This window comes from Lissotriton vulgaris, unplaced genomic scaffold (assembly GCF_964263255.1).
Source record: "Lissotriton vulgaris unplaced genomic scaffold, aLisVul1.2 SCAFFOLD_6437, whole genome shotgun sequence".
Lineage (NCBI taxonomy): Eukaryota > Metazoa > Chordata > Amphibia > Caudata > Salamandridae > Lissotriton > Lissotriton vulgaris.
This window is the reverse complement of record NW_028252283.1, coordinates 90,500-100,000: the sequence shown is the minus strand read 5'-3', so window position 1 is coordinate 100,000 and position 9,501 is coordinate 90,500. Positions and strand designations below refer to the sequence as shown.

At 46.8% G+C, this 9,501-nt stretch overlaps 1 long non-coding RNA gene across 1 annotated transcript; it reads right to left on the bottom strand.

Annotated features, from left to right (window-relative positions):
* Positions 1-1,381: 1,381 nt before the first annotated feature.
* On the bottom strand, positions 1,382-5,585 carry LOC147662619 (uncharacterized). Its single transcript, XR_015305521.1, has 3 exons — positions 4,713-5,585; positions 3,846-4,652; positions 1,382-2,616 (listed from the first exon to the last, which is right to left on the bottom strand). It is a non-coding gene; the product is annotated as an uncharacterized LOC147662619 (long non-coding RNA).
* Between the last annotated feature and the right edge of the window lie 3,916 nt (positions 5,586-9,501).

The following is a 9,501-nucleotide window of genomic DNA, read 5'->3' as shown; positions in this document are numbered from 1 at the left end:
CTTCCCTTACCTGGAAGACTGGTTGCTAAAAGCTCCATCTCATCACGAGGCAGTGAAATCTGTCAGGCCCTGCACACAGCTATTCAGTCAATTGGGGCTTCAGCTCAACACAAAGAAGTCAGTCCTGTGCCCGTCCAGATCAGCCCGGTTCTTGGGGGCCATTCTGGACACATCTCGCTGCAAAGCGTTCCTTTCAAATGAAAGACAAGCAAAGCTGATAACCTCAGCTCGTCGATTGCAACGAAAAGAGTCATTTTCAGTTCGCCTCTACAAGTCACTCCTCAGGTCAATATCGTCCCGCATTCCTCTAATTCCCCATTGCAGCTTACGAATGCGCCCCCTCCAGGAGCAACTGGACTTGCAGTGGGGTCAGGCAGACGGCTCTTTCCAGGACAAGATCCTAGTCACTCAACCTATGAGAGAGGCGGCAGCATGGTGGACGAACTAGGACAACATCTCCCAGGGTCTCACCTTCAGCGTCACCCCAGCTCCTCTAATAATTACAACAGATGCCTCTCTGGAAGGCTGGGGGAGCGGTCTTACAAGACCTTCAAGTAAGCGGCCGCTGGCTGCCACTGCATCGTCTACTTCACATCAATCTGTTGGAGCCCCGGGCGATTCGTCTTGAGTTGCAGGCCTTGCTTCGCGGATACGGCAGTCATCCGGCCTGGTCCGAACGGACAACACGACGGCCATGCACTACGTAAACAAGCATGGAGTTACAAAATCTTGTTAATTATCGAAGGAGGCTCAGGCGATTTGGGAATGGGCAATCCAACAGGAGATATTGTTCTCAGCAGAGCATCTTCCAGGTGTCCTCAACAAAACAGCGGACACGCTCAGCCGCCTGAAATCATTAAGCCACGAGTGGGAATTAGACCACGTTACTCTGGAGGATATTTTCCGATTCTAGGGCACTCCGCTCATAGATCTCTTTGCCACTACAAAGAACAAAAAATGCCAACTCTACGCAAGCAGGCATCACCATCCAGGATAGTTGGGGAATGCGCTTTCAATGGCATGGTCAGGCGCCTTTGTTTACGCTTTTCCTCTGATCCCACTGATTCCCAGACTTCTCCAAAAGCTCAAGGCGGAACCCTGCAAAATGATTTTGGTGGCCCCGGCGTGGCCCCGCCAGTTTTGGTTTACGAAGCTTCTTCTCTTCTCCCCAGACCGTCCAGTTCATCTGCAGCCGATTCCTTCCCTGATGACAATGTCCCAGGGCCAAGTGGTACACTCGGATCCGAGATCTCTTCAGTTATCAGTGTGGCTCCTGAGCACCGTGAATTTCTAGATCTAAATAGCTCGTCAGAATGTAGAGAGGTACTTGCTCAGAATCAAGCCCCAAGTACAAATAAAACATACAGCTTGAAGTGGAAGCGTTTATGCCTTTGGTGCTGACAAGAAAACATTCATCCCTACTCTTCTGCACCTCATCAAATTTTGTTGTACATTCTGGCATTGGCAAAAATAGGTTTGGCTCATTCTTCCATTAAAGTACACCTTGTGGCCATTCCTAGATTCAGATGGACTTCCTCTGGTCCTTCCCTCTGGTCGGTAAGGATTGTGAAATAATTTCCTAAAGGACTTTTTAGGGTTTTTCTTCAGGTTAAGCCTCCACCGCCTCAGTGGCAGCTTAACTTGGTTCTTTCTAAGCTCATGAGGCATTCTTTTGAACCGATTCATAGGACGGACCTTAAATTTCTCTCATGGAAAGTGACCCTCCTTCTCGCCTTAACATCTGCCAAAAGAGTGGTTGAACTGCACACTCACTATTCAGGAACCTTTCCTGCAGTTTAAGAAAGAGACTTTGTTACTGAGAACTAATCCAAAACTTAATCCGAAGGTACCTTCAGACTTTCATTTGAATGAACCAGTAATTCTCCCGTCCTTCTTTCCACGGCCTGCTACTCCAGCAGAGAGGGCACTCTACTCTCTGGACATTCAACAATGTTTGAAGTTCTATCTACAGCGTACCAAAGACTTCAGGAGGTCAATACAGCTCGTTGTGGCCTTCAGTGCTCCTCGCAAAAGCTTTCCTCTTTCAAGGTAAGGGATTGCTCGTTGGATTGCTAGCACTATGCAATTTTGTCACCAAGCAGCTGGCAAGCTCCTTGAAGGGCTGGTCTGGGTTCATTCTATGAGAGCTATGTCTTCTTCAGAAACTCTCTTCGTCGGCGTTCCTAAAAGGGACATTTGCAGAGCAGCGACCTGGAGAAGTACATACCTTAAACAAGGCATTACTGCTTGGATTCCAGATCGCGAAGTGACGCTGCAGTGGGACAGGCAGTCCCGAGGAACCTCTTTCAATGATTGGAGAGCTTTCCCTTCTAACTCTCCTTTTTTATTTTGTTTGCCTACGCTCTTCGCACATTTTGCAAGTTTAAATGCTTTCTATGTTTCTTCTCTTATGGTGATTAATGTTCTATTGCCCATTGACTGTGTGGGATTAATATCTGTACTGAACGTGATGCATCTTGCAATGTTTTATAAGATTGTATTGCTTCACAAAATGTGCGTTCTCACTGCTAGCTATTCTGATACAAGCAAAATGGGAATCTATGAAAGTTCCAATACTGGAGTAAGAAAACAAGTTGCTTACCTGTAACTTTGGTTCTCCAGTATTGGTAACTTTCATAGATTCCCATGCGCCCACCCTCCTCCCCTGGGAAAGCTCAGCCTTCCAAAAGAAGTAGGGTACGAAGTTCCTTGGTGCATTAAAATCTTAGTCGGAGACCTAGTTAGTCGCGGTGGCAGGCTGCCCTGTCAGTTGAGTAGTGGGAGGAGAGGAATTCCTCCTTTTGGAACTAGTGCCCTCACAAACCCAACAAGCTAGGTGTCATGCTTCCTCATATGGGCCTGCTCCTCGTCGGGTCAGCGCTGCAATACCAGACGGGCAACCATAAAGGAGCTCTTTATCAGAGATCTTTTGTTCCTGGACGTTAGGTGCTGTGGGTGGGAGGGCCCTAGTGTGTTTGGATGTAGTAGTGAGTGGGATGGTTAAAACAGGTCAGGGGTCCCATGGAACCAACTTTATTCTAGCAGGGTCCCTGCCTGATTAAAAAGGGTGGGAGAGGAGACTATCTGACAGTAATTGGCCACGATAAGGGCGCTCTACTCCTGGAGGGTCAACATGTTTCTCGCCTATTTGTCGGGGGGGGGAGAATCAGTGGCGATTCTGCAGGACCTTAACGTGAAACTTATCTACACCTAGGGGTAAGGTGGGAACCTACATACCACTTTGTGGATCAGCGGGATATGTACCCATGGGTTCAATGGGCAACCTGCAGGGGAGATAAAAAATTCAAGAACAAGATAGGTCTTAAATACAATTGTGAATATATACTAGTTGTGTGCTGTCATACTTAAGTGATGATCAATGGCGACTGCTAAGGTGAGCAGAAGTGCCTGCTGATAATACACATATTAAGTGCTTACCAAGTATTGTACATCATACCAATCATGTGGCTCAAGCTAAAAAAGTGGTGCAAGTTTAAAAAATGTGGCGCTAGTTAAAAAACGGTGAAGATTTGGCCGAGAATGAATCCTGAGTGGCAACAGTGAGTTTGCAGTCATAGAACTCACCTAATCACTATTTAGTGCTTCATCAGTTCCAGTGGGCTCTGGACAAATTGAAGATATGTGTCTAGAGAATGGATAAAAAGAGGTAAATATTTCACGGACGTTCATCATAAAACCTTCCTTCAAAAGGCCTCTAGAAAAGCCCTGTGATACAGGGGCCAGACAGTGGTGCTTGTCAGAGAAGGGTTGTGCGGCTGGTAGAGCACCCGTCCTGCTTTTGAGGAGAAATGGTGCCTATTGCAGTTCCGGTTTCCAGAAAAAACGGCCACAACTCCCACAGGCCGCCTGGGAACCCAAACAGGTCTCCCTGGAGCTATGAAAGCGTGGTCATAATTACGGAGCTGTGGTCGGATATGAAGGTACCTTGTTCTCACTAGGTAGGTACAGAGTCACTCATTAGCAGACTCGAACAAAGGTAACCCCTGCCGCTTACCTCTGCTGTCGCTGATACTCCTCGGAGTCTTAGAGAGTGTTCCATTGACTCACCTGGCTGCCCGGTCTCTTGTCTGTGGTCTTTCAATACTGCCTCTTCAAAAGTCAACACGCCACAGGAATCATACTACTATTGGGAGTGAAAGTGGATGGATTTTTTACCCCTGTCTCTTGTTCGATAAGTATTGGTCTATCCTGATAGAAGGCTTTAAGGTGGATTTTCCTAAAGAAGTTTTGTATTTAACATTGATCCCAAAATGTGTTCTTCCTAGGGGTGGGGACATATCCTAGACCTTTTTCTAGTACTGATGTTTCTGTTTCCGGGAGGGATCTGTGTGAGAGGTGCACACTAGAGTGTCCTGCCCTGAGTTTTGCTCGTCTCCATTGGGTTGGGGGGTTGGTCTTGCCATTGCACTTGTTTCTGTGCACCTCTTCTGCACTCTCTTCCTCTGCCCCTGTCTCTGTCTAAAAAAGGTGTTTCCAGTGGGGAATAACTATGGTTGGCCTTGCAGGTACATGGGAAATGTCCAAAAGGGGTGGGTGGGTGGGGGGAGGGGGCGTGGTAGTTAGGTGTGTTACAGTTCAGGCGATTGACCCTTGTGGAGTTATTGCTGCCCCAACTGCCAGAGGAGCCCCTGCTATTGAGACCTGTAGTTGAGTTGGCGCGATACAAAACTCAGTTACAAATTACAAATTACAAATATTGGCATCTGTACTTTCATCAGAAGAATAGCTGTTCTTAGCTGATGTGTAATCCGCCTTCAAATAATGATACACTTTTTCCGTTCTGAATTTCTGAATATCCTTCTGCAACTTGACTTTTGTTTCATTATAGTCTTTATTCTCTGCGATCTCGTTATTCAGTTAAGCTAGCTTAGATTTGTACAAAGTTATCTGAATTGTGGTTTTTACTGCTCCTTCTGCAATCTGGATCCTAATCAGAAGGGCATCTGCAATCCTTTTCGTGGTGTTAATGATCATGATGAGCCAGTCCCTAGTGCACTACCATGCCACTAGGGACCACTCCTTGAATACCACGTCCTCCAAGCAGAGCCTGGGGAAGTTATTAACTATAAGATCATTTGGAGCGATGTTTGCCCGCAAATGTTCAGTCATCATAGCCCCGTGGAGAGTAATGTTCAACCATTCTTTTTCTAGTCATTAAGGATGTCCAGTCTTCAGACTGGCTGACGCCAAACTATTCTGTTCCTAGATTAGAATGGGTAGTCCTCAGGATCTCTTCACCAAAACTGAGTCTTTTGTTTTGCTTCATTGTACTGGAGAATATGTATCTAAATGGTCCAGAGGATGCTAGTTGCACCTTTGTTATCCTGTTAAAAGGCACTTCTGCTCACCATAGCAGTCACCATTGATTTTAAGTATGTCAGCAGAAAACTAGTATATGTTCACAATTGTATTTAAGACCTATCTTGTTCTTGAATGTTTATCTCCCCTGCAGGTTGCCCATTGAACCCCTGGGTACATATCCCACTGATCCACAAAGTGGTAAGTAGGTTCTCACCTTAAATTTCATGTTAAGGTCCTGAAGAATCGCCACTGATTCCCCAGACAAATAGGTGAAAAAACATATTGAACCACCAGGATCAGAGCACCCTTATGGGGACTCATTTCAGTCAGATAGTCGCCTCTCCCCCTCATTTTTTAATCAGGAAAGGAGCTTGCTAGAAGAAAGTTGGTTCCGTAGGACCCCTGACCTGTTTCAACCATCTCACTCACTACTATATCCAAAAAACACTAGAGCCCTCACACCCACAGCACCAAACGGCAAGGAACAAAAGATCTCCAATAAAGAGCCCCTTCATGGGTGCCCGTCCGGTACTGCAGTGCCGACCAGTCGAGGAGCAGGGCCATATGATAGCTTGCTGGGTGTGCGAGGGCACTAGTTCTGAAAGGAGGAATTCCTCTCCTCACTACTCAACTGACAGGACAGCCTGCGACCGTGACTATAACTAGATCTTTAAGATTTTTAATGCACCTATGAACTTCTGACAGTCTAGGGCATGTACGCTAGACCTTCCCAAAAACCCAGTGTCCCCCCTTTTTGGAATACAAGCTCAGCCTTCAGTATCATGGCTATTTTATGTATACCGGGGACTCCCATCTCAACAGGGAATGATACAAGCAATGGGAATCTATGAAAGTTACCAATACTGGAAAACCAAAGTTACAGGTAAGTAACTTGTTTTCTACTGGTGCATCTGAGTTTTTTTGACTGATAGAGAACAAATAGTTTCCATTTGGCAGTGTAGCCCGATCTAATTGTACACCGCTGTAGAAGGTTTAAACACCCAAATTCTATGACTTTAGGAGCCATCTGGCAAGGTTAACTTCCTTGGGATCGAGATGCCTGGTTTTCCCATGGTTGTGTGAGAAGGTCCAGATTGACATGGGGGGTTTTCTCATGGGGAATGTGAGTTCCAGTAGTGGTTAACAAGCCCAGGTTGGAGCTACTAGTCTAGGGTGAGGGAGGTTTGCCTGAGCTTTCTGACCACATAGGGAAGTAGTCTGAGGTAGACAAGCTTAGGCAAATATCCCTTACCAGTTCATGACCTTGGATAGTAGGTGTTGGAGCATAAACACAAAGTTTGGTCATTTGGTGTTTTCTGCTGTTGGAAACAGGCCTATTTGTGGAAACCCCCACATGAGGAAATATGGTGGGAGGACTTTGGGGTGGAGTTCCCATTTGTGGTTTTGTTGCTGCATCTGTCAGAGGTGTTCTGCAACTTCAACTTGATTGGTTGTCCTTGAAACATGCTCTGCTAGGAGAGAACTGTTGTGATGTAATTCAACGGATGGTTTAGGCTAAGCGTGATTAGAGATTGAGCCCAATCTGTACATAGTCCATGGTCGTCATGTTGTATGTCAGTATCAGACAACCATGTTTTATTAGTTCGTAAGAACCCTTTCAATGCCAGGTGAACAGCTTGAAGCTCTAGGTAATTGATATAGAGACACTGGTGTTTGGGATCCCATACATCCTGAATGGCAAGATCTTGAAGGCAATCCCCATCAAAGTATTCACTGAGAATGGCCTGGGGGAACTGGGCCCAGAAACAACTGCCCTCTTTACATTGGCTCCTACCAACGAGGCTGTCCTTATATGTAAATTTGGTCAGATGGTGCAGTCTTGTTTTTTTCCAACTCTTATTGTCATAATTCATGCTCTTACTGGTTCTGTAAAGAGGTCATCTGCATGACCTACCACTCCTTTGAGCACTGGGACCCTCATAGTGCAAATCAATAATGGACATTTGTATAGCGCGCTACTCACCCGGTAGGGTCTCAAGGCGCTCGGGGGGGTGGGGGGGGGGGGGGGATTAGAGGCCGCTACTGCTCGAAGAGACAGGTCTTGAGGAGCTTCCTGAATGAAAGGTGATCCTGGGTCAGTCGAAGGTGGATGGGGAGTTCCATGTCTTGCTCGCCAGGTAGGAGATGGATCTTCCCACGGCGGTGGCTCTGCGGTTGTGTGGTACGATGGCGAGGGAGAGGCTGGTCGATCGTAGCGGGTGGGTGCGTAGTAGGTCAGGCGGTTGTTGAGGTACTTGTGGCCCAGGTCGTGGAGGGTCTTGTGTGCGTGGGTGAGGAGCCTGAACGCTATTCGCTTGTTGACGGGGAGCCAGTGCAGGTCTATGGTGGCTGGAGATGTGGCTGTGTCGGGGGACGTCCAGGACTAGCCAGGCGGAGGCATTCTGGATGTGCGAGTTTTTCCTGAAGTTTGGCTGTGGTTCCTAGTGAGGCACTAGTGAGGATCTCCGCGAGGAAGTCATCCTCGATAGGGTCTGTGTGCAAGGATACATGGTGGCATGCTAAAGCCCTGGCTATCAAGTCTTAATAAGCAGCATCATTTGGTGGGTTATGGGCATGCAGGGTAGAGGTCTGTATCACCTTGTGGGTGTTTGTCAGTCATGTCATGGGCCCCCATGATGGGTACTCTATTTAATCATTCCCGATGGGTGAAATTCTATGATGAGGTGCAATGCTCCCTCAGACTGTTGTGGTGAATAAGTGGCAGTGGGGGGTGTTGGAGGGTGGGACAGGATGATGTAAGGGGCTAGTGCCCATGTTATTTCCTTTTTTTTGAGAGGCTGAATAAGTTTCCATAACCTCTTCAAAAGACAATTGTCTCTTACAGGGTAGAGTCTTAGCCAGTTGAAGGACCGAGCTGCTCTTGCATACTTACGAGGTTTTGGTCTGAATGTGTGACTTTACAGTGTCAGTGTGGTCGGAGCCTAAACAGTATTGTTTCAGAATCTAAAGCTATGGTCCGATGGGCGTTCTGAGGGTGATTCTGGAGGAGGAAGCCACTGCTCTAGGTTGTTTCAGCACGGAGTGGGGGCATCCGAATAGTCCGGTGAGTGCGCATCATTGCTTTGTGCAGTGACCGCATGTGCGCCATTTTGACTGGAAACTGTTTTCTGCTTCAGATCAGGGGCACTCAGTGCGACACTTTCAAAAGACCCCTGGCTTGTTCCAACTCCGATCCGGAGTATAGGGTGAGACTGGCTGAAGATGGCACGTCATGTTTGCGCTGCATTTCTAGGCACTGTGCACATAAGTCCTGAAGAGTTATCTAGACCAAAACCACATGCAGGCCTTCCCGATGGTGGGACAAGAGACATTCAGTTAGTCTTGAAAGGAGTGAGGTTATTTCTAATAGCACTTCATATAGAAGCTTAACGATGAGTTCCACCAGCAGCTAATTTTCTCAGTTATAGCGGTTTGATGTGAATGCAGATTTGGCCGGATCACACGTATATCTGTCAGCGACACAGACAGAACAAACAAGAGGTGGCTCTTAAATATGCCATTGGGCGAAGATATGAAGATATTAAAGAGTCCCATGCCTGAACCATAAAGGTTACAGCCTTAAAACCTTTGATTTAAGTTAAGCTATATTATCCTGAACCTAAAGATTCTCAGCATGACAGAACCCCCAAGTACATTTGGACCGAATTTAATTGAACTGTCCTCTTGCAACGGTTTGTATGTATCGATCTGGATTTATAGGGTGTATATATGATGTGAAGGGGAAATATTGTTACTAAAAATAAGGCCTACAGTCTATGTATTGCATGGATGAATGGGTATGATATGGGAGTGGCAGTTAAAGAAAGAGCAGCTCCCAGTTACTCTAACCCAGTTCTGTGTCTGAAGGGTTTATTTTTCTTTGATGTGAAAATGGGGCCAGCAGGCCAGCAACGCAAGTCAAGGTACCAGAGGAGCAAAGGACTGTTAAGTACCCAGTAGTGCAATAGATTTACATGCTGTGCATGAATCCAGTCTAGAGTTGGGGTGTCTGGAGCAGCATTATCCGATAGGCCCACATCGGTGCAGAAGGGTCTTTTAAGACTGCAAGGAAGGCCAAATACATGTTTTTTTGCAGATGTAGCATAATTTGTGGAGAAGCGTGGCTCAGTGGTTAGAGGCGGCAGACCCGGAAGCTGAGATCGGCCGTGGACCAGGGTT